We start from the raw sequence: 11,566 nt of genomic DNA on the forward strand, positions 1-11,566 counted from the left end.
CCAGGATCCAAATTAAATGCTAAATAATTATTTAATACAAACTAAATTCATAACCCAAACAAAAACTATACGTTATACCTATTGCAAATGTTTGTTCTTGATAAAGAGTCCTTATTCCTACAGACGAGCGTATTTTGTAAAATGCTTCCTTTTACATTCAAGATTACGACGTAACTATTAGTATTTATTCAAAAACTGATAACGTACTTAAATAATCGTTTCCTAAACTAGGGGCTCCAACAGTTCAAATTTTCATTTTCTCTTTTAAACCTCTTTTTTAATGAGGTTTTTTGGGAGTCTTTTCCAAATTTTGCAGTGAGATGTGGCGTTTCGGTTCTCAATTTTGCTATAAACAAGAATCATTTGTTACATGAATGACTACAATTTGATTCAACATATCTCGTACGAGGGGCTGGAATGATTAACAATCGAAGATTCATTTGAAAAAACTGATAAAATACCTTCCGAGTTTTCTTCATTTTTTTGGCGAAAACAGGGTTTTATTATATTTTATTTCCGCAAATTGTACGCATATTTTGCTTTAAAAATAATATTATAGCAAACTGTAACTTTATGTTAACCTATAAAAAAAAAATCGTAACTATGGGACCTACATTGCCGTAAATTTATATTTTTTTAAAACACGTATAAATCACGCAGCAGCGACGCCCCGCTCTCAGTCCGCGCGGAGCGCGCTTAGAGGACGGACCTGTGCTCGATTGTCAGGCATTCGTTGCGATCGTAATCAGCTACGGAGTTCCGAGAAGTGCTATATACTGCGATTAGAAAATCTTAATAAAAGTTCATTTTTTACAGTATGCCTAACAGACTCGCTTATTGATGGATTTTCAGTGTTACTTTTTTTTTAATACTAAGTCGGTGGCAAACAAGCATACGGCCCGCATATGTACGCCTGCAACTCCAGAGGAGTTACATGCGCGTTGCCGACCCTAACCCCCTCCCACCCCTCGTTGAGCTCTGGCAACCTTACTCACCGGCAGGAACACAACACTATGAGTAAGGTCTAGTGTTATTTGGCTGCGATTTTCTGAAAAACGCATTTTCACTTGAAATTATGTTAGGGTTTGCATTATTATTTTTGACCCGGATGAAGTCCAAGTTCTCATGATGGAGTCAGGAGTTGGTCACCAGAACTCCTAATCTACTAATTATAATCCCATAGTGTTTGGGCTCAAAAGATTTGCCCTGACGAACACCATCGATCTAGATGAGGTCCAGGGTCTCATGATGGAGTCAGGAGTTGGTCACTAGAACTCCTAATCTACTCATTATAATTCCATCGTGTTTGGGCTCAACAGAGTTGCCCTGATGAGCACCTTCAATCTAGATGAGGTCCAGGGTCTCATGATGGAGTCAGGAGCTGGTCACCAGAACTCCTAATCTACTCATCATAACTCCATCGTGTTTGGGTTCAATAGAGTTGCCCTGACGAGCACCATCAATCTAGATGAGGTCCAGGGTCTCATGATGGAGTCAGGAGCTGGTCACCAGAACTCCTAATCTACTCATCATAACTCCATCGTGTTTGGGCTCAATAGATTTGCCCTGATGAACACCATCGATCTAGATGAGGCCCAGGGTCTCATGATGGAGTCAGGAGTTGGTCACCAGAACTCCTAAACTACTCATCATAACCTCATCGTGTTCGGGCTCTATAGATTTGCCCTGACGAGCATCATCAATCTAGATAAAGTCCAGGGTCTCATGATGGAGTCAGGAGTTGGTCACTAGAACTCCTAATCTACTCATTATAATTCCAACGTGTTTGGGCTCAAAAGATTTGCCCTGATGAGCACCATCGATCTAGATGAGGTCCAGGGTCTCATGATGGAGTCAGGAGTTTCAGGAGTTGGTCACCAGAACTCCTACTCTACTCATCATAACTCCATCGTGTTTGGGCTTAATAGAGTTGCCCTGACGAGCACCTTCAATCTAGATGAGGTCCAGGGTCTCATGATGGAGTCAGGAGCTGGTCACCAGAACTCCTAATCTACTCATCATAACTCCATCGTGTTTGGGTTCAATAGAGTTGCCCTGACGAGCACCATCAATCTAGATGAGGTCCAGGGTCTCATGATGGAGTCAGGAGCTGGTTACCAGAACTCCTAATCTACTCATCATAACTCCATCGTGTTTGGGCTCAATAGATTTGCCCTGATGAACACCATCGATCTAGATGAGGCCCAGGGTCTCATGATGGAGTCAGGAGTTGGTCACCAGAACTCCTAATCTACTCATCATAACCTCATCGTGTTCGGGCTCAATAGATTTGCCCTGACGAGCATCATCAATCTAGATAAAGTCCAGGGTCTCATGATGGAGTCAGGAGTTGGTCACTAGAACTCCTAATCTACTCATTATAATTCCAACGTGTTTGGGCTCAAAAGATTTGCCCTGATGAGCACCATCGATCTAGATGAGGTCCAGGGTCTCATGATGGAGTCAGGAGTTGGTCACCAGAACTCCTAATCTACTCATCATAACTCCATCGTGTTTGGGCTCAATAGATTTGCCCTGATGAACACCATCGATCTAGATGAGGTCCAGGGTCTCATGATGGAGTCAGGAGTTGGTCACCAGAACTCCTAAACTACTCATCATAACCTCATCGTGTTTGGGCTCAATAGATTTGCCCTGACGAGCATCATCAATCTAGATAAAGTCCAGGGTCTCATGATGGACTCAGGAGTTGGTCACTAGAACTCCTAATCTACTCATTATAATTCCAACGTGTTTGGACTCAAAAGATTTGCCCTGACGAGCACCATCGATCTAGATGAGGTCCAGGGTCTCATGATGGAGTCAGGAGTTGGTCACCAGAACTCCTAATCTACTCATCATAACTCCATCGTGTATGGGCTCAATAGAGTTGCCCTGACGAGCACCATCAATCTAGATCAGGTCCAGGGTCTCATGATGGACTCAGGAGTTGATCACCAGAACTCCTAGTCTATTCATCATAACTCCATCGTGTTTGGGCTCAAAAGATTTGCCCTGACGAGTACCATCGATCTAGATTAAGTCGAGGGTCTCATGATGGACTCAGTAGTTGGTCACCAGAACTCCTAATCTATTCATCATAATGGTAATTTGATGGTGCTTGTCGGAGTAAATCTATTGAGCCCAAACACGATGGAGTTATGATAAATAGATTACGAGTTCTGGTGACCAACTCCTGACTCCATCATGAGACCCTGGACTTCATCTAGATCGATGGTACTCGTCAGGGCAAATCTTTTGAGCCCAAACACGATGGAATTATAATGAGTAGATTAGGAGTTCTAGTGACCAACTCCTGACTCCATCATGAGACCCTGAACATCATCTAGATTGATGGTGCTCGTGAGGGAAAATCTATTGAGCCCAAACACGATGGAGTTATGATGAGTAGATTAGGAATTATGGTGACCAACTCCTGACTCCATCATGAGACCCTGGACTTCATCTAGATCGATGGTACTCGTCAGGGCAAATCTTTTGAGCCCAAACACGATGGAATTATAATGAGTAGATTAGGAGTTCTAGTGACCAACTCCTGACTCCATCATGAGACCCTGAACATCATCTAGATAGATGGTGCTCGGGAGGGCAAATCTATTGAGCCCAAACACGATGGAGTTATGATGAGTAGATTAGGAATTATGGTGACCAACTCCTGACTCCATCATGAGACCCTGGACTTCATCTAGATCGATGGTACTCGTCAGGGCAAATCTTTTGAGCCCAAACACGATGGAATTATAATGAGTAGATTAGGAGTTCTGGTGACCAACTCCTGACTCCATCATGAGACCCTGGACTTCATTTAGACCGATGGTACTCGTCAGGGCAAATCTATTGAGCTCGAATACGATGGAATTATAATGAGTAGATTAGGAGTTCTAGTGACCTACTCCTGACTCCATCATGAGACCCTGGACTTCATCTAGATTGATGGTGCTCATCAGGGTAAATCTATTGAGCCCAAACTCGATGGAGTTATGATGAGTAGATTAGGAGTTCTGGGGAGTTCTGGTGACCAACTCCTGACTCCGTCATGAGACCCTGGACCTCATCTAGATCGATGGTGTTCGTCAGGGCAAATCTTTTGAGCCCAAGCACGATGGAATTATAATGAGTAGATTTTAGGAGTTCTGGTGACCAACTCCTGACTCCATCATAAGAACCTGGATGGACTTCATTCGGGTCAATAATAATAATACAAACCCTAACGTGATTTCAAATAACACTGAAACTCTATAGCACTAATGTGCGCAATCGATTGGCATCTTGACTACGCAGCATGGGTGCGTAGCCACCATGCCAATCGATACGACAACGAAACACTATCTGTCTCTCTCTCGTACTAATATGCACAAACGATTGGCATCTTGGCTGGGCAGCATGGGTGCGTAGCCAACATGCCAAACGTTTACGATACGACAAGGAAACACTATCTGTCTCTCTATCGCACTAATATGCGCAATCGATTGGCTTCTTGGCTAGGTATCATGGGTGCGTAGCCAACATGCCAATCGTTTACGATACGACAACGAAACACTACTCTCTCTCTATCGTACTAATATACGCAAACGATTGGTATTTTGGCTAGGCATTAAGCAAGTGTGTGGCCAACATGCCAATCGTTTACGATACGACAACGAAACACTATCTGTCTCTCTATCGCACTAATATACTTTATTTATACCTGCAGTCATTTAGTAACTTCTTCATTTTCCATTGGTGTGAAAGAGACAGAATAAAGAGCAAGGGTTATAGTACACTCTGTAGTCTGTACACTTAGTAGTAGTGTACATAAAAAAAAACACTACTGTGCATATACAATAAAATAAAGAGTGCCCATATGATATCATATGACACTAAAATTAATGTTGCTTGAAATTATATTGAAAACTATCAAGATTATTCTAGTCTGCATTGAAACGCGCGTCGCGTTGCCGGCGCTCGCATACCGAGCGCCAACGCCATCTATCGAGCGTTATTTCGTGAAATCGGAGAACGCTCCAAGGATTAAGGGCTCTTAAGTGGCAAAATACAACCACATAAATAACTTTGATATTTGCCTGCTTTAACATTAGCTACATAATAAATGGCGAACAAAAATGAGACCGATTCGGATTTAAAAAATAATTGTGGTTTTGAGGGTCGGCAACGCGCACGTAACATCTCTGGAGTTGCAGGCGTCCATAAACTACGGTAACTGCTTACCATCAGGCGGGCCGTATACTTGTTTGCCACCGACGTGGTATTAAAATATATACACTGTGTTTTTTTTTTCGTTAATTTCAAGGGTGCATCCCTGAGCTTAAATTAAGTAACATTCTCAAAGACACCGGTATTCTACTTAACTCCATTTCGGAGATAAATAATATTTAATTTTTATCTTAAAAGGCCCTTACGAGCGTGTACACTTGCCTTAGGGCCTGTTTACATTTTGATAAGTGTTCAGTACGAGTTCATACATTTGCTCCTAAACGTAAAGTACTATCTCGGAAGATTGATGTTCGAAATGACATTGATATGCCACAGTTTTCAATTGTTTTTTGGTTGAGTTAAATGTAATGCCCGTGTAACATCAACGCTATATGCAACATTTAATTACTTTTTATAAAAATAAAAATACTCAAAAAATAGCAAAATTTTTCTTTTTTGCAAATTAACTATGCCATTTAGTTTCCTTAAACGTACTTACCGATACCCCGAAGTTAACGGAATTCAATAAAACACGGTATATAATATAGTTATGATACAACAAAGCTATCGTCGTATCAAAACGATCAAACTACTACTCCTTCATTCTCGATAGATCCAGTCCATAGATCCAAAATGGATCTAGTGAGAAATGTTTTTCTTGTTAGATCCAAATATTTATGTTGACAGTTAAAACTGGATCTATAGGGAAAATTCTTTATATCGTTAGATCCATTAAATTATACTATTATCAAAATGGATCTAAAGAGAATTTTTTAATCTCAATAGATCCAACATGCAATACACACAATATGTTTTTGATTTACTTAATAGATATGTTTCTAGTATTTTATGTATGTAGTTGGTATTTATGTATATTATTTACTCGTGGACAATATGTTGGTTTATTTTTAAACTGTTAGGTATTGTAGGTACATTCGTTTAGCTTGTGTGTAAGAGAATATTGAAATTTACAAATATAAATTAATTTATAAATATACAAATTTTGAAATCAGAATCGGCTTTTATGTCATGATTTTACTTACGACGCATCTTCATAGTTATCACAAAATTAACTCGCACTGATATATTACTATTAACGACGTTATACATAATAATCGCCTTGTAACACAATAATGTGCCGAAAGGCTGTTCGGCGAAAGTTCTGTGGCCACGACAAGTAGAAAAGTGGCAACATTAATCTGATCTCCGGCAGCAAATAGCTCTCGAATGCGGTGGACGAGGGTAATGCACCGTGTGAGGAGTAGTTGGAGCAGAAACTGAGCTGCTGCGACCAGTTTACTTCACTTGTTACTATATCATTCACTCAATTTTGATCTATTATTCGCGTGTAGTACATTGTTGTATTATATTTGTGTAATAAGAGAGTAAAATTCGATATTTTCTTCGAGCGCTTATTTTGAGTCCCGTGCAAGTGGAGTCCGTGGAGTGGAGTGTAGTACTTAGTAGTAGATTCACAAGCGTAGCGAGACTTGACTTTAATGTCATTTTGTCTCATGTAATGAGCAAAATGGCACTTTACTCGCTGTTTTTAGGCAGCGAAGTACCGTAAAACTACCCAACTATAGTCCAATACTGCAACTATGGTCCACAAGTTCAAAAGGAAATTAAGTATCTATACCAATGTTCCTTTTGGTTTCCTCCTAGTTTTACCTTCCATTTATAAACATACTTTGCCTTAGAACTACAAAAATATAGTAAAATACACACCTGAACGAGAAAAATTGAGTTTATTTGTGGACCATAGTTGGGAGTTTTGGACTATAGTTGAGTGGTTTTACGGTACCAAAAATATATTTATACGTATCAAGTAATAAAACAATATTATCTTTTATATGTAAGCATTTCTAGGGGGGCTGTCTTATGGGGTTATTCAAAAAAGGAGTGTACAGATTTTTAAAGGGTAAGCGGTGCTAATGTGGAGTTGCAAGCGTCCATAGGCTACAATGATTGCTTACTATCAGACGGACCGTATGTTTGTTTGCCACCGAAGTGGTATTAAAAAAATGTGGAGAGGCAAAATATCCAGTAGTCATAATAAAACTACTTAAATTGAAAGTAAATATAGTAATTGTTCATACATAGTTGTTTAACTCAAATGTATGTATTTCTTTGGGCTTTGCTTTATCTATTGTTAGTTGGGAAAACATGGCTGTGCTTATTTTCATATTCGCCCGTGAATATAAAGATTAACCGTGTAACAAAGCGGAAAAGGACGGGAACCGATCTAGGGACCCCTATACGTTCGGTCAAGTGTGTTACCCATATTGCCACCGTTGCGTCATGAGATACAAATTTAAATTCGAAGGTAACATCAGCATGTTATGTTCGAATTTAAATTTATAACTCTTGATCTCTGGGGGCTCTAAAAGGGGGCCCTGTTGTTTTCTGTTTTGAATATCAACGACGGACTATTTATTGTATTTATGTACCTACGTTAGTGTTTGGTATGTAGTATCTTACCATCAGGTGATCCGTCTGCTCGTTTGCCTCCTCTATCATAATAAAAAAATAATTATGACATTTTAAGAATTGCTTTTTGTCCTCAGTTGTGTGTGCAAACTTCCTCAACATTGCCTGCCATGTCAAACATTACTTGGCTTGAAAAAATTTTGTTTTTATACCGAACAACTCACTTTATTTCATCCATATACATAGGTCACTAGATAAGTTTTGCAATAGACAAATATGAAACAAAGAGGTGGCCTACCACATACACTTTTTAAAACTATATTACCATAGACAATGATTGGCCGGAAAAGTTTTCGTTTCTTTTTAAATTTACTTATTAAAAAATCTTAACTTTGTATGGAATGAAAATGTTGTAGTTATAAAATATGCGTAAATCGTCCTTAGCCCACGTCGACGTTTTCAAAGTTAAAATCAGTTTATTTAATAAGTAAATTTAAAAATAATGTTAATGTTTTCCGGCCAAACATTGTCTATGGAAATATAGTTTTATAAAATATATGCGATAGGCTACCTCATTGTTTCATATTTGTCTATTGCAAAACTTATCTAGTGACCTACGTACTTAACTCTCGCGTCCAATGATGGTCCCTATGACAGTTCATTTTCATTATGGCTGTCACGTAAAATGTTTGTAGAGATTTTTTAGAAATGTAACATTAAACCCCCTTATTCATAAAACTTTACGGGCCTGATTTAGTTAAATTATGTTTTGTCCCTTTCTTACAAATACATACGTCAAAATGACAAATAAAGACAAACGATTCATAGCTAACTCAAGCCAATAGCGCGTTTATGAATGACGCCATAAGTATTTTAATTTATGATATAGGACGCAAAAGAGCTTCGAACAAATCGTCTTATGAGTTATAGGTTACGCCAGAGGGGTTAAAACATATACCACAATTTTCAATTATTATTTTTAATTAAGTCCAACCAAAAGAGATTTCTAAGAACTGTCATAAGATCCATCATTTATAATACTTGAGTGCTATAGTAATGAAAGATAGACGAGTCGCTGTAGGTGATGTTGAGCAAGCTTACGATACTTGTAGTAATTCTTAAGTTTTAGCTTTACTTTTGTCTATCCTTTCATTACTTTTTTTCTATTCCGCCATCTTTTAAAAAGCTATATCTGGTTTCACTAATCATCTAGGAAAAAGAAACCGGATATTTTTACTTTCCGTATTTTAAATCATTCAACAAACACCGTTGACCGTGTAAATATTTCGTCTGAATATCACATTGGGCAAAGTGGAACAGACCTAAACTTGGAGCGGGAGACTTATCCGAACCATAACACTAGCTAGAGCTATGTGGCTGACGGCGAGTTTATTTGACACACTCTTGTACATAACTGTGCCGTATTTCAGTGTGCGGACGTGGATCCGTACGGTAAAGTAAGCTGAGCTAAATATCTCTTGATAATATGTAACAATCAGGGATCGGAACCGGTTTTTTGCAAAAACATCGAAATAACCATTATATTTCGGTTTATGTTATACTCAAAATGTAGGACTCAGTTGTGTTTTTAGATAACGACTTCGTATTATTAGATTGCCCGATTAGGAATGAAATAATTAACAAAGAACGAAAAAATACCGTTTTCGTTCCCATACAAAAAATACCGGTTTCCGATCCCTGGTAACAATATTAAGTCTAGCGTAAATATTGAGTAATGTAATATATGAAAAGTCGCTGACACCGCCACCGTCAGGCTATAGGTACTGAGCTCATATACATGTGCTTATAGGCATGGTAGGTTACACCTGCCCCGTCATGGTGAGACCTCAAACGCCCCGGTGTGCTCACGTCGGTACTCGTAGTTAAGGCAGACGCAGGCGTCTGCCATCTCATCTCTCGCATAGTCGACGTTGGCAGGCTGGCAAGCGAAATATGTTTACGAATGGCGCGATAGCTTACGCCCGTCAACCTGACGGCAAGTTACTATTACTGTGAAGTCCATAGGTAACGTTATCCAAAGTCTCGACTCAACGAAATGCAATGCAACACGTATGCGATGTATAACTTGCTAGGCTACACAAACTGGTTTGGGGTGTCGATGGGGTCTTTTAAAATAGAGTATGAAATCTATTTTTCAAATTGGGAATCCGCATGTCAAATCTTTATATATCTGTACCTATATAAATGCCACATGTCCTGACTGACTGACTAATCAATGCAGAACCGAAACTACAAAAGCTATTAAGTTGACTTTGCACAAGAAATAAGAAGCGTTTCTGAGAAATTGAACGCCGAAAGGAATAAAAAGGAGATGAAAATTTGTATAGGTTCAAGTTTTATTTTAAACTAGGAACTTGAAACTTTTTAATAAGGTATTTTATTAAAATAGAAAAAAAATATTTCTGCTTTTTTTTTTAATTCGTCCCCTAAGGGGGTTAAAAATAGAATGAAAGTTTGTATGGGGATCAAATTTTACATTATGTCAGGAACTTGAAACTTCGTAATAAGATTTTCTTAAAAAAACGAGTAAAGTAATTTCAGCGTTTTTAAGAAATCATCTCTTAATAGGGTCAAAAAGGGATTGAAAATTTGAAACAGGAACGATTTGAGTAGGAACTTAGTAGGCAGAAAAAATATTAGAAAGTGCGAAAAAATATTTCAATGATTTTGAAAATTCAGCCCCTATTAGAGTTTAAAGGGGGTTGAAACTTTGTTGCGGGAAATACGAGTAAATCCACGCGGACGAAGTCGCGGGCAACAGCTAGTATAATATAGGTACTTATAGTTATGTAAAGGTGTTTTTATTGAACACGTGATAGTAAACAAGGTATCACGAGCAAGAAGAATCACTTTGTTTATGATTTTTAGGTATTTGGTGTAAGTGTTTACATCCTTAAAAAGTATATTTGGTATAAATACAGTTCAAAATAAATCTTTTTCATAAGCTTAGTTGATAACTGATAATTTATATGAAATATTTTAGAAATTGCCATACCTAAACCAATCGTATATGTTGGTAGATAAGATAAGGTAGGTACCTAATTGGAAATATGAAGCATTCCATTGGTAGGTACTTACTGCATGTACAAACACATCATTCTTTACAAGTTGTCGGCAACAGACGGGGGCAATCATTCGCCGACACCTTATCATCGGCTAGTTAAGCGTTTCACTGATTGCTGGATTGAGCCGTAAATCTTCACCCGCACGCGATCCCTCGACGAGCTATATAAAACCAAGAATTGCCTACAGTTTTAACTATAGCGCCTATAAATTGGCAGCCTACTTGCTGAGACTTCTATTCATTTATCAACTTAAAATCAGTTTATTCATTCGGCATAAGTACAGTCAGCTGCAGAGAAAAGGTACCGCCCCTGTGTAGAAGTTTGTATGCAAAGATGCTAAGCAAATAGTATTGCTATCTGTACCCACGTTCATTTTGCCTATTTCATTATGCCTCTATCTACAACTGCTGCTATTTGCTTTATTATAAGTAAGTAGTTATAGACTCACAAATAGTCACAATCGTTCAATAATCACTTTTTGTAGAAGCCATCGGAATTAAGCTTCTCGAATAGAACAGTCTCTCGATAGTAATAGGGTTATTACCCTATTAATAGTCTTTCGAATTTGGTAAAGGTGGTGGTTACTGCCTGGTAAAGATAGTTTATTATTGAAGTAGGCATACGAGTATTACAATGCGCTTATGAACGTCAAATAAAGCTACACCGGCTCTAACCCTACACCTCTGACCCGAAGATTTAAATCCCCCCTCAATTGGAGGAGGGTATCCGAATATGGACCGGCAAGAAACTCGGCGGGACACATCTCTTCGAAACATTACATCTTATAATTAACATGCATTAAATAAGAAAAAACATACAGTAGCTACTTTTCTTTA

This window comes from Cydia pomonella, chromosome 2 (assembly GCF_033807575.1).
Source record: "Cydia pomonella isolate Wapato2018A chromosome 2, ilCydPomo1, whole genome shotgun sequence".
Classification (NCBI taxonomy): Eukaryota; Metazoa; Arthropoda; class Insecta; order Lepidoptera; family Tortricidae; genus Cydia; species Cydia pomonella.